This window comes from Callospermophilus lateralis (genome assembly GCF_048772815.1).
Source record: "Callospermophilus lateralis isolate mCalLat2 chromosome 14 unlocalized genomic scaffold, mCalLat2.hap1 SUPER_14_unloc_1, whole genome shotgun sequence".
Classification (NCBI taxonomy): Eukaryota; Metazoa; Chordata; class Mammalia; order Rodentia; family Sciuridae; genus Callospermophilus; species Callospermophilus lateralis.
The window spans coordinates 522,053-542,036 of NW_027510158.1; the positions used below are offsets into that span (position 1 = coordinate 522,053).

Consider the following 19,984-nt stretch of genomic DNA (forward strand, 5'->3'; position numbering starts at 1 on the left):
GAATCTGCTGGTGCTTTGATCTTGAACTTTCCAGCTTCCAGAACTGGGAGAAATAAATTGCTTTTGTCGATAAGCCACCGGGTCTCTGGTATTCTGTTACAGCAACCAAATGGACTGGATGCAACACACCCTTGAGTCTGGCACGTGATAAGAGCTCCGGGTTCTGATTATTATCGACAGTTAAAAGTGACCACAGAAATCTAGTGTGTCCAGTGCCCATGTAGTGACTTCTGGCACAAGAGGAATCAATGAAGGAAGAAGAGCCTGGGTAACTTCCCTGAGGAGTGTCCCCTCTCCCCTATGGGGAGAAGCCCCCTGGCATTGCCCAGGCATGGGAAAGGTGCCTTAGCCATGGAGGGATTTTGCAAATCTAAACCTCAAGCTCTACATTCTGCACGTACTGACACTTTTCGGAGCTCACAGTTGGTCCCTTTGTCCGTAGGTCCCAGCAGGCTCCCCCGAGGACAGCAGAGGAGCACCCTCCCTCCCCTTGCCCTGGTGTTTAATCAAAACTGGATTCAAAAATATGATTCTGGGAGATTATATTGGGAGATTTGCAGGAAGCACTCAGTGGGGACAGAGATAGTGGCAACAGATTGTGGTTGGGGGTCTGAGGCTGGGATAATCACAGGCTCAGACATGCCATTCTCAGGCTCTTTGCCTGGACCCCTGGAGCTCACCCTCCATTCTGGAGGAGACTTGAAGCACAGGATGGAGACCTAGATTATCTCAGTATTGCCAAGCTGGAGAAGGAAGAGGGGAGGGGACTTGTCCAAGCTGCATAACAAGGTAGAAATGCAACGGAGAAGGTAAAGCAGGTCTTGGGGACTCCAGATCGCCTGCTTCAGCCTTTCTCATACCCCACTTTCTCCAGCCAGTTAGGCCCAGGTCTTGGGAACAATTCTAGGCTGCTCTGGACTGGGAAAGAGAGGAGCAGTCTCTGAGTCAAGAGATGGTTCCTGGAGCCAGAGAAACAGCTCCCTGGGGGCCTGAGGGCCAAGGTAGGGCAGCCCAGAGGGACCTCCTGTCCAGGTTCACTGTGGGTGCATAAGGCAGAATGGCTGCAGAAGAGGGAGGCAAGGTCCCCCCACCAACCGACCTCTGCATTCTAGCCCCTGCTAAGCCACAAGACCTTCAGTGTAGGCCAACCTCCTCCCCAATCTGTCCCATCCAGCTCTGACTCCACGTGATGCTAAGGGACTCTCTCCCCTCCACCAACCGCTAGCTGGCATATCCGGAGGGGTCTACCTGGCCCCCCAGGACGGGGTGGGGTCGAGAGCCCCTTGAAAGAAACCTCCAGTTAAAGCTCTTTATTACAAGCGTTAATCCCGAAAAGCCGACTGGAAATAATGTTTATCTTTTCACAGCTTAATTTTCCGGACCCTAAGCCGCGGGTCAGTGAGGGCGACTGGAGTGTCCCTGGGGAGGCTGGCGATGGGACCAGCTGTTGCCCAGGAGCAAAATAGAAGCAGGGAGGGGGGTTTCCCGGAGGGTGGGCGAGCAGAAGTCCAAAAAGCCGCCCAGAGTAGAAAGCTAAGGTCTGTTTCCACCAGAGACACGCATGACCCCGAGCCGGTCACCTGCTCCCCATGGGGCCTCAGTTGCCTCATCTGAAAAAGAGGTTTGTGTTTTTGTGATTCCTTAAGGACCCTTCCCACTCCGAGGGGGCCTTTTCTATAGAGAGGAAGAAGGGGGGGCCAGGGAGGGTCTGGGGACGACTAAGGTCAGGCTGCCCTGTTTCCTGCTCCCAACCTCCGCCTCCGCAGCTCTGCTGTGGCGATTCTTCTGGCTTCAGTGACCTCAGAGCTGATGTGGAAGACTGTCACCTAGCCCAGGCAGGGGCCGGAGTGGGAGAGAAGGGTCCTGGAGGGATCCAGCCCAGCCCCTGGAGGCACACCCCCTGCCTTGCCTCCAGCCCCTCTGGTCCCCCACTCCCTGAGCTTCCCTCTGGGACGCTGACCTGGTCCTTCCCCTGCCGCAGCAGTGCTTCTTCTGGCCAGCTAATCCCACCCCTCTGGACCCCAGGTGTGAACTGGGGCAGCCTTATCCAGCCTGCACCATGCTCGTGGGCACCTTGGCATCTCTCACATTCAACTCCCCCCATGAATCTGCAACCCCAGGAGGAACCTGGGCCAAATGCTGCTCCTAAATATCCTGACATTTACCTGCCCCCCTTGCCACCTCCCACACCCGCCGACCAAGGTGGGCCTCAGCCTGGCTCAGCTGCTTGGTGGAAAAACTTTGGGTCTGCTACACCCCAGGCGCCCTGGGTTCCATGGAGGGTGGCCTTGTCCATTTCGCCCCTTGCTGCCCTGTCCCCAGAGCTCCTGGCTGTGACCCACCCCTCCCTCCACCCTGACCTTTCTAGGCACCCCTGGCACAGATAGGCTGCACAGCTTAGGTTCAGCTTGATTATTTTTAAGGACACAAGGAGAGGGGAAGGGGAGAAGACTCAAGTGGTCCTTAGGGGCCAGGTCAGCCATAAAGCTACAAAGTGAGTGAATGGGGTGAGGGGCAGGAGTGAGAAGGAGAATGCATCCAGGCCCTGCATCCAGAGAAGAAAGGCAGACTCCCTGGCTTCCCTGGCCTTCCTCAAAATGCCCTGACTCCTCCTCCTCAGCTGGATCTGGGTAGGTGTAGATCTGTCCTGCCACCAGCTCTTCGTGCAAGGTTGGCTGCTACAGGAAGGTTTCTGTGTGTTTGTCTCTTAGGCAAAGTGAGAGCTCCTGGTTCCTGTCAAGGTCTGGCAGTTTCTTAGAGCAGAGGTGAGTTCAAAAAATGGGTCCATGTCCAAGATTCTTCTGCAAATCGCAGCCATTGCGCTAACCTGCTGAGAAAGGAAAGGTTGATTAAAACCCAAAGACCACTTGGTGCTGATTCTTAGGAAATCCGAGGTCAGCTGTGTCTGGTCCAAAGAGAAGCACAAGTCTAGAGGCAATATGCTTGCCAGAGGTATTGCTTGGACTCTCCATGTATATATTCAAATAACAATGTAACCCAAGTTTCTAAACCAGTGGCTAATCCTGGGAGAAATTACTATGAAGAGCACACTCTGACAGTAATTGCTAAAAGTTGCCTAGTGCTGGGGAATTGCTGGGAGCCATCAGCCAAGTAGGTATGACAATTTCCTTGCCAGCGTACCCCCATGTTTCTTTAGTGGAAGGACTCATGGAAATAGGACATTTTTCAGGACATTGCATGTAAGGTGACCTTGCTCAAGGACCAGGGCAGATCCGTGTTTAGGGTGTTCCCCCTTTAGAATAGGGCGGTTTAGCATAATAGGAGATTAGGGTGTTCCCCCTTTAGAATAGGGCAGTTTAGCATAATAGGAGATTATGGTGTTCCCCCTTTAGAATAGGGCATATCCTGCTGCTGAGTTCCTCTTGAGTTCTTAGGGTCAGACAATATATATTTGGGAGACAGAAGCCCATGCAGAGTGGATTTAGGCAGAGTGTGGATTTGGGCAGAGAACGTGGATTCCCCCAGAATGTGTTTGTAGACAGCCGGTGTGAGTTCGGGAATAAAGAATTGCTGTTTGAATCTACAAGCTGTGTGGAGACTCATGATTTGTGCCCAGCCAGAGACTGCAGCAGGGAATGTCCCTTCCTGGGGTGAAATTCCCTTCCACCAGGTCCTTAGCACACAGAATAAACCAACTGGAAATGGGCAACACCAATTGGCAGTCTAACCCTGCTTGGAAATGAGACTTTGCAGGTGAGTCCTCTCCAGGGACAGCACCAATCTCAGTTACATGGAATGCAGGGGCATGTCTATATCCTTAGGGATTTTAGTGGCCACTGAGAGGGCTGCAGCTGTACTTAAGCAGTGACCTTAAACCTATAAAATGTCTCTGGCTCACCTTTTCAGAAGTCTCAGAAATCTCTGGTGCCTGTCCAGCCCTGGGTACCAGCACAACAGGAGACCAGCTGAAAACCCCTTGTGCTAGACAATTGTGGCAAAGCACACCTAGTGCATTTGGAAGAACCCTGGACCATGAATTCACAGGTTGTCCAACTTTCCAGCTTTCTATATGGATCTCAGGTCAATTTCTCTTATTACTATTATCTGGCTTTATAATGAAAGACTAGAACTTTCATCTGGAAGCATCCATTTGAAGGGGGAGCTATGGGACAATCTCCTGCCAAATCTGAACCTGAGCTTGGCTGGGCAGGGTGGTGGATGGGTGTCTTTTGGGTAGGCGCTCCCAGCGCCATTGGGGACCCACTACCTTCTGCTCCGGAAGGGTACTGGCACTGCACTGAAGGCTCCCTCCGCCTCGGGCAGGGCGCACAGTTCAGCGGCAGCCCCTGAAGGGTAAACGTGAAGTTTCCAAAGGCTTTGGCTATGAGGGAAGACTCTTCGCAAGTGGGTCACCGGGCGAAGCCTAGAGACTGTCCGGGAATCATATGGCACTCAGGACTCTTTGGCCTGGGCTGCGCTGAGGATGCACCTTCCACCGCGTTGGCTGCTGCGGTGTGTGCCAAAGACCAGATGCGCGGTTTCTCTGCGCATGGGTAGTGCATGATCATCGTGGGCCCCCGGGGCTCCGCTGCAATGAAGTCAGCTTCTCCCGACCGGCGGGGCTCACTGAAGGAGAAGCGGGGCGCCGCCAGGCCGCCCTCCCTGCTCTCCACCCGGCCCTGCCGAGCTGCGGCGCAGGTCGCAGACAGTGACTGCTCGCCTTTCTGGAAGCCCGCCAGCCTGTCCACCGCAGTAACCACTGCCTCCTCCTCTTCGGCTTCCTCCTCGTCCTCCTCTTCCTCCAGGTCTTCCAGGTCACTCAGAGGGAGACCCTGCGCCTCCTGGCTAGCAGTAACGTCTGCAGGAAACCAAATCGAGAGCAAGTGAGAAAAGCCCAGGGCCCAGGGGAAATCCGCGGGAGTGCCCATCCCAGAGAAGGTTTTAGCAAGAAGCACTGCTCACCCCATGCTAAGCCAGCTCTCACCCTGCCCGCCCCCCCCCCCCCGCTGGCCCGCCCTAGGGAAACAATTCTTGCTCCAGGCTTGTCCCCATTCACCGCCCCTTGAAAGACTCGCCCTCCTTGAGAAGCCAAGGAAAAGCCACCGCAAGTCTGGATCTCAATAGTAAAAAGAAGGCAAAGGACTCTTTTCATCCAACTTTAGCATCCACAGGTGGCTGCCGTTACATTGTTTAATTCAGCGAATGTTTGCTGAGGGCCAACTATGTGCCAGGCTTCACCTAGGTCTTGGGTATTTAGGGGACACAGTGGTAAGACCTCTTCTGGTAGAGTTGGCTTTCTAGAGGGGTGTTGAGTGTGTGCATGTTCTTAGAGTGATAAATGGCCAAAGAAAGAAAGCAGGCTGGTGTGACAGAGCATAACTGGGAAGCTACACGGTGGCTTGGATGCGGAGGTAATGCTTTTGGGGGGCTTGACAGTTTCAAGTAGAGACTCAGCTCTTTCTGCAGGGAATTCCAGGAGGAGTGATGTGCATGGGCAAAGGCCCTGGGGTGAGTGCAGGGGATGAATGCCTTCAAAGAAAATCTGCCCCAAACTGCTGGATGGCTTGTGAAATCTAGCAGGTGGCTGATGGGCATTTGGGTACCTTTGGGGTCACTGTTTAGGTAGCCCAGTGACTCCTCTGCTCTGGTCTCTGCCTTTCTTTCCTCCCCACCTTTGTTCTTGGGCGCCCAAGTCATCTTGTTCTCCTTCTTGAGTCGCCGGCGTGCGTTGGCGAACCAGGTGGACATCTGGGTGAGGGTCATCTTGGTGATGATGGCCAGCATGATCTTCTCGCCCTTGGTGGGGTAGGGGTTCTTGCGGTGCTCGTTGAGCCAGGCCTTGAGCGTGCTGGTGGTCTCCCTGGTGGCGTTCTTTCTGCGTCCAGCACCGCCCAGCTCTACCCCACTGAACCTGCAGGGAGAGCCCAGCTCAATCTCTAGCCTGGGAACAAGGGGCTTCGGACAGGGGGCATGGGTCACCTGGAAGTGTGATTCTGCCCCTCCCTTTCCCTTCTTCCTCCCACCCCACCTCCCTTTCTGGCAGGAGGGAGCCAGCCATTTGCCCACTCCTCACTGGTCATACTGGTACTGCCCCAGAGTCGGCTCATAGGGATAATAGGCTCCTGGATGGGCCAAGCTGGGCGTAAAATTCCCCGCAGCCTCCTTAAATTCATACTGTGGATTCGGGAAAGGAAAAGAGAATGGAGGACTCAGTGTGGGGAGGGGCAGGCAGCTGAGGTCAAGGACTCCCACCATGTGCATGGCTGTGCAACCTTGGACACAGGGTTTAACCACTCTGCCTCGGTTTCTCCCTGGTGAAACGGAAATGGTGATAACAGGAGAAGACCATGTTGGTAAATACTAGCCGCTGTTCTTACTGCCCTTACACACCAGTGGGGCTGCTTCCCAACTTTAGTCTTCTTCCAGAGCTATTCTTGACGCTCTGCACCTTTGTGACTTCAATCTCAACTTCCTCATCTGTGAGTGGAGAATATGGATGGTTTACCTACGTCACAGATATAATAGAACTACCAATGCTTTCTGAAGAGTATGTAAACCATCTGTAAATTCTGAAGTGCTCTGAAGGTATATTTTCCCCTTATACACAATCCTAACCATTTCCCTTCCTTAGGGCTCTGTGTCCCTCCTAGATTTTCCCTGGAGAGGTCACTCTGGATTTCACCTGTCTCTGCTGCACATGCCCCCAGTGCCTGCATGTCCTAGCAAGGTAGTCCCAGTTCCCACTCGATTCACCAGTGCCCCATACAGTGGGGGTGGCTCTGGTCCATAGGGCAGGTAGCCAGGGTAGCTCTGGGCAGCAGCATAGGGAGCCCCGTAGATGCCCAAGGCAGCACTCAGCTCAGGCCGGGCGCTGCCCAGCAGCCGGCTATCATAAGGTGTGCAGCAAAGAGCAGGTGCTGGGGTGGAGCTGGAGGCCACCTCTGAGACTGAACGTGGAGCAGCTTCGCAGCAAGTGGCGCTGGAACTTGCAGACACCAGGAACTACAAGAATGAGAAAGAGGTCACTGGAGGTCAGAGACCCTCCAACTCCCTGGAGCCAGAGGGAAGCAGGGAACTGCCAGGTCACTCGACTTTTTTTCCTTCCACTTTAACTAAATGCCCCGTTCTGCTAGCTGGTGGGACAGGAATTTTCCCAGGGGCAACTCATTCAAACTCCTCTGATAGATGTCCCTATGCCATTACTATGGTTCCAGAGTCCCAGGGGACTGGGGAAATGTGAAGGTCAGAAACCGCATTTAGAGACCAAACCTGTGCTCTCACCGCCATCTCTGCAAAGATAGAGCTAGAAGTTAGCCTTAGAGACCATTTCAACCTATCACCCCCACTCCTGTTTTATAGATAGAGAATGGAGAACCAAAGAGAGTAATAGACTTGTCCAAGATCACACAGCAGGTCAAAGGTCAAGCTGGTACCAAATCTCAGGAAAGTATTCCAGGCACTCTGGGGAGAAACTGAGTAACAGTGGTGGGATTTTCCCATGAGACTCTGGTTGCTGCGCAACATGCCCTCTCCTCCCCCACCACATTTGGTCTGGAAAATTGAGCGATCCAGAGGCAGAAAACTTGGATCAGCCCAAGGAAAGAGCAGGATAAGAATAGAGGTCAACAAATGAGCAACAATATGGCGAGATGAGCAGTGCTCTGTACTGGAGGTCCTCTCCCCGCCCCGCAACGTCCTCTGGCCACCTCACACATCTGTAAAGAAAGGAGGCCTGACTGGGAGATCTCTGAGATCCCACCCACCTCGCTGAGCAGCATAGTAGGGTTCCCCACGTTTCCATGGTCACAGGGTTTTCCAGCATGCACTTGGGAATGGAACGTTCTCAGTCAGGGACTGGGGTTTTAGAGGAAGCTGTGATATGCTACCCGGGCCTTGCTCCCTCAGTCTTCCCCCCGGGACATGGAGAGGAGAGAGCTCAGGGGTAGGCACGCACCAGGCGGTCACCCCCTCCACCCAGGCTGCCCCCCATTCCCCATGAAGGCACTTCTTACCTGGGAAGCGCCGCCTTATGGGTGTCCGAAGTGCGGGAAGGACATAGTGGCTGTCCCTGTCCTGTCTCCCTCTTCCCTTAGGAGTTCCCTTCTCAGCCCCGCAGTTCGGTGCCCCTAGCCTTGTGGCGTCTGGTTTCCTTACACCGCTGCGAGTGCCCAGCGCGGGTTCCTTAGCCCGCTTGGAGCGACTGGAGGCAGAGCCGAGGGCAGCCCAGCTGCCGAGCCCTGCGCTCTGGAAGGCGCCCCTCCAGCCCGTAGGGTCCAGAAGACAGAAGGGCCCATGGATGGGCAGGGGAGGGAAGAAGGCGCAGGTTCCCAAGGGCGCTCGGTGGCAAGGTGCGGCGCGGCGCCAGGCTGTGAGGCTCCTGAGGTGTCCCAGTCCTGGGTGGCCAGAGGCTCAATGTGACGTCACGGTAATCCCGGGCTGCTAGACCGGACCCCGGGCCCGGGGCCCCGGGCCACCAGGCGTGCTAAGGGCAGCCAGCCCGTGCGCCCGCGCGCACGCACTCTCACCCAAGCTCACTCTTGCTCCGGGAGATTTGTGCAGTCGGCGAGGAACGTCAAAGACCCTGACCCTCTCTGCTCGGCGCTAGATCCTACCCCTTTTTGCCGCAAGCTCACGCGCGCGCGCACACACACACAGAGAATCTCTCCAAATTACCCGGGAGAAGTAGGAGAAACGCCTCCCTCTGCGCTGCTCAGGCCCCGGGCACAGCGCGCACACCTCCTACCCTGCAGCCCGGAGGAGGCAAGAGGCAACCGGGGTGGCAAGGGAGGATAGAATACAAAAGAAGAGACTAGAGAAAAGTAGGGGAGAGAGGCAAGAGGGAGGAGGAGGAGGGGAGAGAAGAGGGATGAGGAGTCTGAGTGAGGCGCGCGGGGAGGGGGAGGGAGCTGGAGTGGGTGAAGGCTGGGCGGAGGCTGAGCACGGCAGGTGGAGGAGAGCCCAGGCTCCTGGATGGACGAAGCCCCCAGCCTGGCTCCTCCGCCTCTCCGCTGCAGGAAAGTTTGTTGCACCACCAGCCCGGCGCTCGTGGAAGCGGATCCGGGCAGCGTTGGTGGACTCCACGGGACCCTCCATCCTTCTCCTGGGGATCCGGCTCCCTCCTCAGTCTCCCCAGGACTCTGGCTAATTCCGCCTTGCCAGAGCCCTGACCCTGGGGCTTCTTTGCCTCCGCTTGACCCTCGAATACGCCGAATAGTGCCCTCTCCAGGACAAAGTTCTGGTCCCTGTCGGTTTCCACATGGAAAAGCGCCAAGTCTGACCCTTGGCAACAGCAGACTGGGGCCCGTGGCGCTAGGCAAATCCTCCTCGGACTGAGAGGCTTGGTTGCCTGGCACACTCTGCCCGCTGGGTCCGCGGGGGATCCAGGAAGCAGGAGGAAGGCGTCGGGGCCGGGCTGCAGCCGCTGAGCTCCGCTGGGGGTGGCGCTGGCGAGCCGCAGTGGAGAGCTCCGGGCGGGAGGCCTATTCCCTGCGCTCCGCCCAGACGCTGGGCTGGGCCAGCGGCATAACCCGGGCTCCCCTCCCAGGGGTCCTCGTCAAAGGACACTGAGGGGCCTGGTGGATGTGGGTGTGCTCTGGTGCCGGGAAGGGGGCTTCCTCCGCCAGGGCCCTGGCACAGGGGCCAGCCAATTTCAATCATCAGTTTGCACTTCTGATGTCTCAGACCCCAGACTCCGAGACGCCTTTCAGAGGGCTCTAACCCACGGCATCTAGGGGCGACAAGGGACCGCCAATCTGGCCAGGGAAGGCCTTAGGTGTAGTGGGGTCAGGTGGAGTTTGCAAGCCCAGAAACCTCAGAAAGCTTTCCCTTTCTCTCCAGAGGGTCACCGCGCCCTTTCCACTTTACACAATGCTCTCCCTCTCTGCAGCTCCCCCAAGGAGTCCTGGGGGGGTGGTTCAAGGACTCAGTTTTATTTTCTAATTGAAACCCAAGACCATGTGGCCCAGAGGATAGGAGCCGAGCTGGGTTCCGGCCAGGTGGAGGAAGCCCAGTAGCAGTCAGGTCTGGGTCCCTGGCGGGAAGTCTGTCACCGCTAACTTGCCTTTGGCACCTTGCAGAGGGGACTGGTAGGCCCCAGGGCCGGTGACCTCCTTAGAATGACAGCTCTGGCTACACAGCTCCACTCTTTTCTTCCCCAGATTCTGCAGAACTCTCAAGAAGCTTAAAGAACCCACAGACCGCAGACGACTCTAAGAGATTATTAGCACGAGAACAAGCGCCATTCTAAATACTGACAATCCCAGCCGCGACTGTGGAATGTTGTTACCTTGGAGAAACCTTGCTTTCAACCCCGGGAAACTCCTAGTTAGAAAAAGAATTATAGTCATGGGTAGACTGACTTAGCGATAAAAATCACAGTAATAAATAGATCCCTTGATTTTTCAAAATGCACTTTGGAGTCACCCACCCACCCATTGCAGTTTGGATACATCTAAGCTTTTTCTTTTCTTTTTTTTTTTTCTTTAAAGTAAGTATTAAAGAGTATTCATTAAATTAGTCTCTTGGGGAAGATTACTACTAATTAATTAATTGCAAACATTTCCAGAGGGAAGGTATGTCAATTGGAAAGTAATAAAATTAGATAGTCGAAATACTTACTCAGCAACTTTTATTGCCCATTCGTTCCTAAGCAGATTTTTTTTTTTTAATGACAGGAAAATGGGGATGGTGGGGGAGAAAAAGCATTAGCCCTGTCCCTTGGCAATATGGTTGCAAAGCAGAGACTACCATATAGGATTTACTGATTTTCAGCTGATTTATAAGACCTCTGTGGTATCAATGCTGTGTGCAAGACTCCCGTTGTGTGCAAGGCTTACCCCTTGTCTTTGCTTTAGGATTAGAGAAAGGCAAGAAGATTTTTTTTTTTTTGAAGAAAAGAAGACAAAAAACTGTGGCAAAATAAATTGGGAATACAACTATGAGGAGACGTCAGCATTTTTTTTTTTCTTCTGTGGAAATGGAAAAAAAAGAGCATGTTTTATGTGAAGGTACCTCATCTATTGTCTTCAAAGTTGTTTTATGATTTTGGTGTCTTCTTTCATAATGTCTCCCAAGGAGAAAGCCCTGCCCCGTCCCCCGCCCCCATCTTTCTGCCTTTGGGGAGACCCGGATTTAATATGTCCTTCCCAGGCAGAGGCTGCACGCACAATAAAGCTCCCTTGTATTGATGACATTTGATTGTTACCATCTTGAGTATTTAGTGCGATTTCCTAAAAAATGGTTATTATGAGATGTGCCTAGAATTCCTGTTATTTTGGGACCTGCATAACAAAAGCCAAGCCAGTAGGTTAAGCCAACATCAACCTGTGAATGGCAGAAACCTCAGGTGTAAAGGAGTCTGATTCAGGAACAGTGCTGTGGAATTGGTTTTTCCTCGGTCTCTCTGTCTCTTCCCAGGCCCTTACCTCTGTAGCCCTGTGCTCTGGGCTTCTCTCTCATGGTGGATTTTCATTGCTTTGTTCGGGTGCTGATTAATTTAGTTCATGGGAAAATCCCCAATTGTATAGGTGTGCACACAGAATTTTATTGAAGCAAGTAAATAAACCCATCAAATACAGACACACACACACCCCCAGTTCTATTCAAGGCAGTCATCCCACTGAACGTATTTTGAACAAATGATATAGATTCTTTTGTTGTTTTGTGCAACATGTCTGATAGGTTCTCTAGCTGCTCATTAAAACTAATAGGAAACAAAGCAAACAAAGGCCTACCCGGACCACAGAGAGTACTGATCCACATTGTTTATTTGAGGTTCATATTGCTTTATGGTAAATGCACTGAAGTTCCTGAGCAGCAGAGTTAAGGATGTGTGTTTGACAATGAGTTTGAAGGCAGGTACTTCCAAAAAAAGGGAAAAATACATCATATTGCATTTTTTTGGGGGGGTGTTTAAAAATGTTCACGATTTCCAAATGATTTCCAAAGACAACAGATTTTACAGAAGGGAAAGTAGCAAACTGGAAATGTCTCGAATCACAGCTGAAATGAGTGAGTAGACGGGCATAATAACATAGTTGAAAATGTGCTAAGTTATATTTTTTAAGTAGGAAATTTTTTTAACCGACTGTTTTTGAACTGGGAAGAATGAATTTTCCTCAAATCTATGCATGAATGAACAAGTGCATCTGGACAGATGCATCCATAATTTATACTCATCAGTCACCGCAGGTCTCCCCAAGTAAAGCCGAAATGAACACTAATTGTTTTGACGGAAGTGGTGTGCGAGGCATCTGATGTGAGAGGCAGCAGTCCCTGCCTTGCCTGAGTACAGATTGTCAGCAGCTACTCTGGCATCAGGAGGGTAAAAGAAAAAGGCAATAATTCCCAGATGAGGGTGTTGATGTTGCTTGTCAGCAAGGTGGCAAATAGCAAGAAAGAATTAACTTCTTTGAGATAAAGTCTACAATGAGGCTGTATGCAGAGAACCAGGCTTGTCAGCATTGCACCTGAGCTCAGAGTGAAAAATGAATAGCTTGTTCAAAATGGCGAAATTCCATTGCATTGTATCAAGTCTGGGTAGCTTTCCTAAACTCTTGGGCTTTATCTGATTAAAGGTTCAGGATAAGAATATTGGGGAGGTGAGAAGCAAGACCAGGACCATCATGGAGCCAAGCAGCAGGTGACAGAGAAAGGACCAGATTCCAGATCTCCTGGCTGGGGGGGGGTGTCTTTCTTCAAGACCATATTTCAAGCACATACCCAGCCAGCGACAGCCAGGAGGTGTGGTGAGCTCCGAGGGAATGGTGTGAATTCACGTTTAGTGCCTCGTGAGGACACTGGGTCCTTTAGCAGAGAAAATATCTGAAGAGATGCAGTTGTGAAGAAATGAGTGCAGAGTCCCTTCTGCATGCTTTCCTATCAATCTGTATTATGAAAGAGCTTATGTAATAATTTGGGGGGGTTTAGAAATTTGATGTCGATCATTCATTCAAATGGCACACAGCAAGCAGATCCAGCTGTGACTGGTAAGTCTATCAAAAATAAAAACAGCAACCCTCCCCGCAAAATAAAGAAATAAATAAATAAAAACAAGAAAAAAACCTCTTTGAAAAAAAAATCCAGCTGAGATATTGGCTGTATAGCTACACAGACTTAAAAAAAAGGTAATAGGTTTTGGTTACTGATTATTTTCAGGAAAAACTCTTTTTAAAAACCTTTTGTTTTTCTTATCTTTCTTTCTTTCTTTGCATCAGTGTGTATGGCAGGGTGTTGCTGCCTGAACTTCTCAATTTCAGAGCAGTTTTTCTGTGTAGCAATTCTGGATTATTTTTATCTTGGGAAAGACGGCATCTTATTAATGATAAGCTCAAGGCATCTGATGTGTTTTCAAGGAATTTGAGGCTCTAAAGTAAACAACAGATGTATAGATTTGAAAACCAGGGAACCGGTTTGGAAGCCAAAGTTGTTGAGAAAGAAGTATTTATAAGTAATAAAGACCTTAACGGGGTAGTATTTAGGGACTCATGGAGAGAAGATGCCCACATTCTTCTTCCCCTTGGTGACAGGGCCTGGGATCTTGAATGTACACTCAGGGAGCAGAATCATGGCCCAGGCAAATGAGAAAGAGAAACACAGCACTGTGAGCTCCAACTAAGTAGGGATGAGGTGTTTTGCATATAAACCTCTCCCTGAAGCTAACAAGCAGTTTAAAAGATTCACATCTGTAGGAGACCTGCTCCAACAGGGGCTCTCAGGAGACGAACGGATGGTGAGGAGTCGGCGAAAGAGGGGTGGAGAAACAACACAGACACCAAAGTGCAGGTGTTGATCCCAATCTTTACTTGTGAACTTGATCATATATACTTTTCATTTTGGCAGGCTCACAGTACTTTGTGGTTACAAAACAGGAATCATTATTTAAAGAAATAAAATATTACCTAGCTACAATCAGAATAGAAGAATGTATCTTGGCTAATGCATAAGCAAACATTTGTACTTTCAGTTCTCATTTTGCTTTGAGCTGTTTCTGCTTAGTTAACTTTTAATAATAATTACAAATGTCCCAAACTATTGGCCTATACCTTGACTATTCTTTCTTGACTTACTGACTGGAACCGGTGCCATGGTTATGGCAAGTGGTTGACTTGTTATTAATTTTAATCAAACAAGAGTAAGAGCACAAACCATTGTGCACAGGAACAAGAACAAGTTGCCCAGTACTAAGCACTAATCTGTCTTCTTAACATTAATTTTTCTTCTCTAGATTTTAATTTAATTTCTCAAAAACTTCCTTGACAGGAATACAGGGAGTTTTTCATTAGACATTAACAATTTACACTCCACAGCTGAATCATTGCATTTAGAGCAAACAGATCTATTCTTTAGAAGTAGTTGTATTAATTGGGAAAGTCATGTTTTTTCTTTCATACTTAATGGTCATATGAGAAGTCACAAGTATACTTATTAAAGGAATACAAAAACAAATTAGCCCATTCCCAGGAACATACTGCGCTCCTCCAGATGATGGACGCCTTGTGCCATCCACCTCAGTAGGGCCTTGCCATTGCCTGAGTCAGGGGAGGGGCGCAGCACACATCTTTTTTTTATTTTTTTATTTTTACTTTTTGGTACTAAAAATTGAACTCAGGGGCACTTGACCACTGAACCCCATCCCCAGCCCTATTTTGTTTTTTATTTAGAGACAGGGTCTCACTGAGTTGCTCAGTGCCTCGCTGTTGCTGAGTCTGGCTTTGAACTTGAAATCCTCCTGCCTCAGCCTCCTGAGCTGCTTGGATTTCAGGCGTGTGCCACCGTGCCCGGCTGCTTTATCATTCTTCAGCCTAAATCGTTTCACTGCATAGACACGAAAACTGCATTTAAACCATGAGCAGCTTCATACTGTACACATTGCCATCCTATCAGTGGCATGCACCCAGTATTCGCTTTTGCTCTTAAAGCTGAACATTAGAATTGGCTGGGAGTCTTCTCCTCTGTGCCACCTGGGGCCCACAACTTTGGGGAAGCTGGAACCATTTGTGGTGTCACATGTTGGCCAAGGTGAATTTATGACAAATCTTCAAAAATCAATAAAAATATGGGGAGTATATCATTTTGAGAGAGAGAAAGAGAGAGAGGCAGAGAGAGAGAGAGAGGCAGAGACAGAGACAGAGACACAAGACATGGCCATTAAGGGCATAGCTATTCTAATACCTACAAGTCCACTTGGGTCTGCAATTAAAAACATTCTGATAATAAATCTCCTCCCAGTCTCTTTTAATGCTTTTAACTTTCCTGAAGGTTCAAATTGGTATCCAAAAGATGTGCCAGGACTCTCACAAGGTATTTTATAGACTCATAAATAAATACGGCAATTAATCTATGCTATATTTCTTTCATATTTGATGATGATTTATTATGGCATTCACCCAATCGGTGCACAAAAACTCTAATGCACTTAAAATCAGATTTCAAACCAAACATTTTATGGAAAAATATAGTATTGATCATCCATTTAAAGATCTCATGAAGATGATTCATAACCTGCCGTAAAGAAAAGATCTCAAGAGGATCTCGCAAATGAGTGGGTGGCGAGAGAGTCTATTCATAAAACCCGAGCTAGCGGATCAGCTTCTCTTGTTTTCTTCATCTATCTTGGAGTTTGCCAGCACTGATGACTTTTGCATGCCGCTGTTTTATAAGAAAAATCCCTTTCCATGACGTTTTTCACCGTGACAGAGGTCACGGGATTTCACAGCGAATATTTTCTGCTGCCATTTTCTGCTGACATTCTGACTGCAAACAGAGTTTCAGGGGTGATAGAAGTTTCTGTGGCTTCCGAGTCAAAGCTCTGGGATGGGGCCATCGTGCTCAGTGCGGATTCTATGCAATCTTACACCCCTGACGGTCCTGGGCTGGGGTAAATGCTTGAATGGCTTTTTGCATCTCTCGTCCAAGTCAGTTCTAAGAACCGAAAAAAAAAAAAAAAAAACCCAGGGTTCTGGCCTTTCTCTGCTTAGAGCACATAGTCTGGCTGAGAAGAAAGACGCTTGTCCTTCATTCAACAGATACGGGAAGTGTCTACTGAATACCAAGCTTGGTTCTAGGAGGCAAGGATACATCTCTGGACAAAATTGGATGATTGCTCTCTAAAATTTAGAGTGCATTCTAACAAATTAAATACTTTCAAATCACTCTGGAATCACTTGTGTAGCTCCCTAGTAATTTGAAAAAGAGGCCTGATGTTTACCGAATACTCAAAAAGTTTCTAAGCATGAGATGATGCAATTTTATAAGACCTTTCATTCATTCCTTCCCAAAGCATTTAGCAAGCATTTATTATCAAAGGGCACTGAGTGGAAGACTGGAGGTTTCTGTTTGTCCCAATAAAAATCTCCGCACCCAAAGATCTTACAATTTAGCTCTAGTATCTACTTGAAAAGTAGATATCATTTGTTTCTTTTTATGGAAGTTGGAGCTTAAGAGAGATCTACTCGCCTGATGTAACAGACCTCATATTGACAATCTAGGGTCTGAGCTCAAACAGTAAGCTCCAAAGTCTTGGGAAAATCACAGATTTCAGATTAAATATTTAATCGCTGAGATGATTAGTTTTGAGAAATAAGGACCTCGCCTAATAGATAGTTGATGCATGGTTCTGTGTTCCTTATATTTTACGGGGTTGGCTTCCCCTAATCTTTTATGTCTACACAATACCAAATATTTATACAAAAGGGGGAAGCCACATAGTGACATGTTGGTCTCCTTGACCCCGGCACCTTTGGATGCTCAGCTGATGTTTTGCACATCTGCCTTCAACTATGACCAGTGCCGTCATGTAATGTCCAAATGACAAACGCATCTCTCATAATACTGGTTGATGGGGGTGGAGAAGGACATAGAGCCAGGCTGTACTCTCAGTAACTTCAAATCCACTCACATGATTAGCCACATATCCAACGCTTTCATAACCTACTCTCTTGTACCATCCCTGTCACTCTGGGGATCAAATAGGGCAAGATTCTCAACCTCTTTTCACAGATGAGCAACAGACGTGCAGAAGGGTCAAGCCACTGGCTTGGGTCATGTGTGACTGATTGGCACTGGAGACAGCCCAGGAGGCTTTGGGTGTCTGAATTCCTGCCTGGTCCTCGTAGGCTTTAGTACCTTTTGAAAAAAAAAAAGTAAGGGGCTTAAGAAAGATTTGACCTTGTAGTTATGAACAGGATTTAGGTGATAGCCCCAGTGCTCTTCCCATCTCTGGGAAGGGGGCACCTTGCTTTTTGGATTTGTCCTGTGTGAAGATCTCCATGTGTCCCTGCTTTCTTGTGATTTGGGTTTGCTTCACCTGGAGTTCCAGAGAGAGAGAGAGAGAGAGAGAGAGAGAGAGAGAGAGAGAGAGTCAGTAGTGCTCAAACAGCATATGGACACTGCACTAAGGACCAGGGATTCCATTAACAGTGTGAACTCACACACAGGGTCTCCTTGCCTGCATTATTGAGCCCTGCCACCTCGAACCAGGGGTCTCACAGAGAGGGTGTTGGTTTGCTCCAGGCACCCACTGTTGTGAATCTGCAGAGATGGAGGCTTTGGGGGAAATGTCTATCTCATGGTCGGGAGAACAAGGAGTTGATAAAGATAGCTTGAAATACAAGAGCTGGATTAGACTGTCAGTGTCGTCCAGAGAACATAAACCATTTCCTGTGTCACTCTTAGGTTTGAGGGCAGGGGCCGAGCAGAGGGGAAACCTGCAATGATAATTATGACATGTAAATTTATACACACAGAGAGGGGAGCCTGAGAGTAGATGTGAACCACAAAAACTCCTTTCACATTATAAACACCACCGTGATATGGAGAAGCGTGTGGGGATTAGGGCATCTTTTGGTGTTGGGACTAATTTATGACTCTAGATGATGCAGTTAAAGGAGACAGGGAAAACGGATACTCGGCTGTTTTTCTGTAACAGTTAAATGTGAGTGATGGGAGGGTCCTGCCCTTGGCTCTACACATGGGATGGTGGGGATTAAGGGGGCCAGGGGTTGAAGGCAGCGGAGAACTGGTTTGAAAGATGGAATCTACCTTGGCTTTGCCAATGACTGCCTGGGAAGCTTTGGACAATGCTCCTTCCATCAGGGACCCTCAGTTTGCCCATCTGCCAAATGGAGGCATTGACATCAATGACCTACAAAGACCTTTTACGTTTCTAGGTGTATGGATGACAGATTGCAGGTGTTATTTCAGTACTCTCAAACCCTTCAGCTACTGTTAGGTTTTTTTTTTTTTTTTTTTTTTTTTTTTGTGGGGGGAGGATGATACTGAGGATTGACCCGAGGGGCACTCTACCACTGAGCCACACCCCCAGCCCTTTTCATTAATTTGAGATAGGGTCTCACTAAGTTGCTTAGGGGCTCACTGAATTGCAGAGGCTGGCCTCTCACTTGCAATCCTCCTGCCTCAGCCTGCTGAGTGGCTGGGATTACCAAGGTGCACCACCACGCCTGGCCTTCTGTTACCTTTCTGGAAAATTCTTTTTTTTTTTTTAAACCATTAATGGTGGATTAGAATTTTTCCTTAAAAAAAAAAAAAAAAAAAAAAACAAATACTCAGCCCTACCCTCTGAGATTCTGAGCAAGACTGGAGTGGGTTCAGACATCTCTATTGAGAAAAAAAAATCTCTATTGAGCATGCACTTGGTAGAAATCCAAACTACCTGCAGGAGATGCCCTGTGTCCTTGCTGAGAATAGCTAACATTGCCTGGAGTGGCCACTCAGGGCTCTGGAGGCCCCTCCTGGCTCTCTAGCTCTCGGGGCTAGGCCAGGAGCATGCTGTCTGACCCTATTCTGGCCAATGAGACTCAGGAGAAATCTACCAGGGGGATTCAGGGAGAGGATGTGACTTCACAGTATGAGAGGACAGAGGCGTGGTGCCACCGCTCCCTCCCTTCTTCAGAACTTGGACGTGCCCGAATCGGCTGTGCTCATCCATTGGTCCACCTGTTCTTTCACCAAAGATTCACTGTGCTCTTACTGTGTCCTGGGCAGGGTCTCAGGAAATGGCCATAAAGAAAGCAAAGTCCCCCTTCTCACTGAACTGGCATTGCATAGAAAAAGAGGGAGAAGAGGCAGGTACCCAGGTGAACCACGAAGGGTGGGTTAAACACATTCCATGAAGAAAAGAGCTAGGCAGAGAAAGGGAGTCGCTGGGCGCAGGACCAAGATCATGGCCTAGAGGCAGCCCTGGTGTCCGCGAGCCAAGGAGCTGCTGCTCCTGGACTCCTAGCTGTGTAGACTAGGGCACTGGTTTTATTTAAGTCTCTGTTAATTTGGTTTTCTATTACTTACATCTGAGTGAGTGCCTGAGACAGGGTGGAGGGGGTGCAAAGAGACAAATAAGTCATCTGATTATTTCATCCCCGCTCCCCAAGGCATGGAGGCCTAACAGTTTCTTGGCTGCTTTCCAGAAATTTCCTATGTTAATACAAGCCTTATAAATATAAGCTATATATACAAGTGCGCTCTCTCTCTCTCTCTCTCACGCACACACACACCATGGTGGGATCCCGGGTGTGGGTACTCATTACACAATAGCATGATGTAGAGGTGCCTGACCACTGACTAGCTATGTTATCTTCAACAAGTTGCTTGCCCTCTATTTTTCAATTTTTTCCATCAGAAAAATAGGAATAAGAAGCCTACCACACAGGTTTCTTCTGACAATTTACTAAGTTATCGTATGAAGGATACAGCACTGTCCTCAGTCCATTGTAATGACTCACAAAGCTTCATTATTGTGTGTGGTAAGGAGGATCACACAATTGTTTCCTTTTTTACTGAAGAATCTACTTGTACCACTTTCTAACATTCTCATATAGATAACTCTCTTTTGATACCCAATATGGAGCTTTTTGTCTCTTAAAGTTCAAAGGACATTTTGTGTGTGTGTGTGTGTGTGTGTATGTGTGTGTGTGTGTGTGTGTGTGTGTGTGGTGCTGGAGATTGAACCCAGGGCCTTGTGCATGCAAGGCAAGCACTCTGACAACTAGGCTATATCCCCAGTGCCTTG

The 19,984-nt window shown here is 49.2% G+C and overlaps 1 pseudogene; it reads right to left on the reverse strand.

The window, feature by feature from the left end:
• Window positions 1-2,043: 2,043 nt before the first annotated feature.
• LOC143386062 (iroquois-class homeodomain protein IRX-6-like) lies at window positions 2,044-8,018 on the reverse strand (annotated as a pseudogene).
• Between the last annotated feature and the right edge of the window lie 11,966 nt (window positions 8,019-19,984).